General features: G+C 44.9%; 1 long non-coding RNA gene across 1 annotated transcript in view; it reads right to left on the bottom strand.

The window, feature by feature from the left end:
* Positions 1-4,796: 4,796 nt before the first annotated feature.
* The window catches only part of LOC107181712, a 7,475-nt gene continuing 7,027 nt past the window's right edge, over positions 4,797-5,244 (bottom strand). The window contains exon 3 of the long non-coding RNA XR_001512407.1: positions 4,797-4,807. This is a non-coding gene — a long non-coding RNA (uncharacterized LOC107181712). The remainder of the gene's footprint in view (positions 4,808-5,244) is intronic.

Here is a 5,244-nt window from a genome sequence, read left to right as displayed (position 1 = left end):
TCAAGAGCCGATCATGCTAGCCTGGAAAGGTCAAAATATGGGAGGAGCTGCGAGCAGTGAAATCTCAGCAAATCTTAGAGCTCTTAGGGACGGTAGCCACCACCTAAATCCGCTCTCATTTTATGCATGAATAAACTCAGGCTGAGGAGAAACGGGGAGTTTTGCGAAGTCACATTGCTAGATGGCCCATGGACTGTGACTGGAGTCCACGTTACCCGACTCTGCCTGCTCATTCACTCTAATGAACAACTGCTGGTTACTGTTTAGAGACCTCTGTGCCTGTGTAGGTCATAGTGGGGAACAGGGCCCCAACCTCCCCTATGGAAGTGAGACAATCCTCAAACCCCTCTCCCTGCTCCCTAGAAGCAGGGATGTGACCTAGGGCTAAGTCAACAGGGCATTCCGTTCAGCCCGCCTGTAACATCTAACCTGCCCATGGCCACCATGATGGTGCTGCTCTAGGAACAGACTACTCCGACCAGAGCCACGCATCCTAATGATAAACTTACCCAGTGACCAGGTCACTCAGTGACCTATTTGCATAATAAAGCTGACCTGAAGTTCAGGCCTTGTTTGAGTATGCTTGCATTCCTTTGGCGTATTTTTTTTTGGGGGGGGGGTGGCCACATTTTTGGCATTTTTACAGATTAAAGAAATTAATTTCCTCTAAGGACTTTTTCCTCCCGCTAAATTTTGCATTTCTGATTAAGTATTTATAAAATGTGTCACCTTTTATAAACAATGAAGTTGTTCTTATTGTTGTGGGCATCTTTTGAGAATATGTGAAGTCGGAAACTCTAAGAGACTTTTTTGCAAATTTGTAGAGACTCTTCCTTCTGGCAGGGCCCTCGGCGACCCCCAGATCTGACTCTGGCTTCAACAGGTTTGGACGGAACAGACCCGGGGATGCCCCTTCTCCCAGCCTCCAACCACCTTCCAGCTGCTTTTCCAGTGGCCACTTTGGGAAGTATCTTAGCCATCTGAGACCAGCCAACACTGCTTTTTGCGTTTAACTCCTTATTGCTGAGCAACCATGAGCTCCCCAATTCATCAGAATTATTCCCCTGAGGTGGAGGCCACTGTCAACCGCCTGGCCAACCTGCACCTGCGACCTCCTACACCTCCCTCTCGCCGGGTTTCTATTTCGACTCCCAGGATGTGGCTCTGCAGGGCATGGGCCACATCGTCCTGGAGTTGGCTGAGAAGCTCAAGGGCACCAAGTGTCTCTTGAAGATGCCCAACCAGCCCGGCAGCCACACCCTCTCCCAGGACACACACAGAAGCCTTCCTGAGATGAGGGGGTAAAACTCAGGCGGCCCTGGAAGCCACCGTTGAAGCCTTCCTGAGATGAGGGGGTAAAACTCAGGAGGCTCTGGAAGCCGCCGTCACGGAGAACCTGAACCAGGCCTGTGGCTCTGCGTGCCTGGGTTCTACCCGCACAGACCGCAGCCCAGTGACTTCCGGGATGAGCCGGTGAAACTCATCAGGAACATGGGTGACCACCTGGCTCACCTCCTCAGGCTGCCGGCCCCCAGGTGGGGCTGGGTGACTGTCTCTTTAAAAGGCTCACCCTCAGAGGAGGCGTGACGAGGAGCCTCTGGAGCCCTGAAGACTCTGAGGGGCTCTCTGCACCCCCTGGTGTCTGGCTTCTGCCTGAGCCTCTCCCTGCCAACACCAGGCATCCTTTTAGCCGCCCTGGAGCCCTCTCCCATGCCTTGGACCAAATGGAAATAATAAAGCTTTCTGCAGGAAAAAAAAAAGACTCTTTCTTCAAAGTTGTATTTTTATAGCAAGAAACACTTACTGAATTTGAAAGTTTTGAGCACAAAATGGAGTGCCCTTGGTCAGCAATTGATTTGACTTGAGCAATGGGATGAGACCAGCACAGCTGACATTTAATGCTAATTAATGTCTGACTGCAATGACTATACTATTTTTTTAAAAAATATATTTTATTGATTTTTACAGAGAGGAAAGGAGAGAGATAGAGAGTTGATGAGAGAGAAACATCAATCAGCTGCCTCCTGCACACCCCACACTGGGGATGTGCCCGCAACCAAGGTACATGCCCTTGACTGGAATCGAACCTGGGACCTTTCAGTCCGCAGGCCGACGCTCTATCCACTGAGCCAAACCAGTCAGGGCATGCAATGACTATACTAAACCAAATGTGCAATACTGGGTTCATATTCCATTCAAGTCCACAAACAAATATTGAGTTTGATTATAATAATAAAGAAATAATGTTTCTTAAAGGCCAACATGCCAGAGGCCGGGCTGGACACCTCCCTTAGGTTTTCTCTTTTCATTACACTCCCTGAGGGGAGGGCCTCCTCCTTGCTCACCATTGTGTCCTCAGCTGGCCCCTAGCACACACTCTATAACTGTCGCCAGAATGGCTGGCTGGCCCCATTAGCTGGTACTGTTATTACCTGTCACCTCAAATGCACAGGTGAGGAAACTGAGGCTCAGGAGTTACTTGTCCAAGGACATCAGGTAGGGCAGCATGTCCATGACCCTGGAGCCTGCACTCCTAACGCAGGGGAGTGTGACCTCACCCCTGCACTCTAACAACTAAAACTGGGCTGGGGGGCGGCGGGGGGGGGGGGGAGCGGGAGTTTTTTTTTGGGCGGGGGAGAGGGAGTGGACATATTCAAAGCAATCTTAATGCTGCTTGTGCTGGGAGCCGGGCATGGGTTTGTAGATGGGTGAGGTCCCTGGGAGAGAATGGCTCTGAAAAGACTAAGTTCTCTAAATGACTATTACTGGGGGTAGAACAGTCCAGAAATAAGCCCAACCTTCATGGGGAAACCTGGGACAGAATACAACCCGGGTAACACCACAGCGGCCTACGCAACGGGTCGTCGTTTCCAACAAATCATTAGCTTGCTGATGAGGGGGAAAGTCATTCTGAAAACCTGAGACATAAGCATGGAACCTTGTAGACCAGCAAAGAGATTAGTCTTGACCTCTTTTTTTATCTAATGTATATTAAATTTATTTTTCTCTAGACATTAAAATTGTCTCAGATTCTCATGTGCTCTTGGCCTAATGCCATTGTGCTAACAGTAGCCAACATTTTACATAAGAAGAAAACTGTGGTTGGAAATGTAAAATGGTACAACACTCTGGAAAGCGATTTCTTTTAAAAACGAAGCATACACTTATCCTACAACCCAGCAATCACAGTCCCGGGCATTTATCCCAGAGAAATGAAAACTGTGTCCACACAAAAAACCTGTTCATAACTGTTCATAGCGGCTTTATTTGTAACAACCCCAAACTGGAAACAACCAAAGTATCCTATAACAGGTGACTGAACAAACAAACCGTGGTACATGCACATCATGGAACACTGTCCAACAATAAAAAGGAGCAACCTACTGATACAGGCAATAACTTGGATGGATCTCAAGGGCATTATGCCACATGGGAAAAACCAACCTCATGCTGTATGATTCCACTTATATAATATTCTCAAAATGACAAAATTATAGAGATGGAGAACTGGCTAGCGGTTGCCAGGGATGGGGATGACGGGAGAAAGGGTGGGTATGACTATATCAGGGCATCAGGGGGAGAGCTCTGTGGTGATGAGCAGTTCTGTATCCTGGTTGCAGTGGGGGTTACTCAATTCTACACAGGTGATAAACAGCACACACCTGCACTGTATCCATGTCAATTTCCTGGTTTTTATATTACACTATACTTGCCCGAGCTGTAACTATTGGGAGAAAGTGGATGAAGGCTACAAGGGGCCTCTCTGTCCTATCTTTGTAACTTCTCGTGAATATATAATTTTTCAAAATAGAAAGTTAGAAAAAAAAAGCTGTGGTTGAAAGCATCACCTGATTTCTCAAATTTCCCTTCATAACCATTCTGCAGAAATTCGAATAAGGTGGAAAGATGGATGTGCTTCTCATATGCAGAGAGCTTCTTTGTTCCTTTTACAGCTTCTTAATATTCCATTTCATGGCTGGACCATATGTATTTTTTTACCCAGACCCTTACCCAGGAATATTTAGGTTATTTTCCCTTTTTTTGCTATTATAAAGTTATTATATTATTATAAATAGTTACCACAAATCATCTTATTTCACCCACTGCTTCTTGGACTATGTTTGAAGTACAAATTATTTCAAGTGGCAAAACTTTTATTGATTTCAGAGAGGAAGGGAGAGGGAGAGAGAGAAACAAGCCCGCAACCCCAGCATGTGGCCTTGACTGTAATCGAACCCAGGACCTTTCAGTCCGCAGGCTGATGCTCTATCCACTGAGCCAAACCAGTTAGGGTGCAAAACTGGTTTCTTAACAACTATGCTATATTCTATAGTTATGGTGTATATTAAGCAACATAGAATTTTTTTTTCAAATTGCCTCAATTTTGAAAATAAATGTGTATATACACATTTTTTATTTTTTATTTGTATTTTTTTTAAATAAGACTGCTCCCATTTTTTTAATATATTTTATTGATTTTTCACAGAGAGGAAGGGAGAGAGATAGAGAGTTAGAAACATCGATGAGAGAGATACATCGATCAGCTGCCTCCTGCACATCTCCTACTGGGGATGTGCCCGCACCCCAGGTACATGCCCTCAACCGGAATGGAACCTGGGACCTTTCAGTCCGCAGGCCGACGCTCTATCCACTGAGCCAAACCGGTTTCGGCTTTATTTGTATTTTTATATACACATTCTTAACGCAAAAAAGTTTTAGTCTCCTTCAAATTAGTGTACATGTTCAACATTAATAAAAACTTTTCTATTTGATTAATTTAAACTAGTAATTTACCTATTGGTGGTGGCTTAAATATTTTTTAAAAACTTACACTCTCATGATTATAATACAGTTCATTTTTACACAGATCCAGAGATAAAATGTAAAATCTTGTCTCCCTAAACATAACTACACACATATAGAATAAGCTTGGTGTTATTAATTCAAAAACATCTCCAACCCCCGTGTTATATAAGTGGGACCTAATGTACTAAACAAAATGTATTTCCTTTAGTAAAAACACTTTTTATAAACCTAGCCAAGAAATCAGCATCAAAACGTTTGCGATGCTATGAAATATCTCATGCCTGGAAATGGGGCGTTTTATTCAGCTCTAAAAGTTCACGGTACAGCATGTGGGTGAATATTTCTGGGCAACCTTCTCTTTTAGCCTTTGCTGCTGCGAAGCCAACATGTGGGCTCTGAGTCTGAGTTTTGCAACCCACAAAAAATGTGGCAAAGGCC

Source organism: Myotis davidii, unplaced genomic scaffold (assembly GCF_000327345.1).
Source record: "Myotis davidii unplaced genomic scaffold, ASM32734v1 scaffold189, whole genome shotgun sequence".
NCBI lineage: Eukaryota > Metazoa > Chordata > Mammalia > Chiroptera > Vespertilionidae > Myotis > Myotis davidii.
Note: the sequence above shows the minus strand (reverse complement) of the source record. Positions and strands in the feature narration are given on the sequence as shown.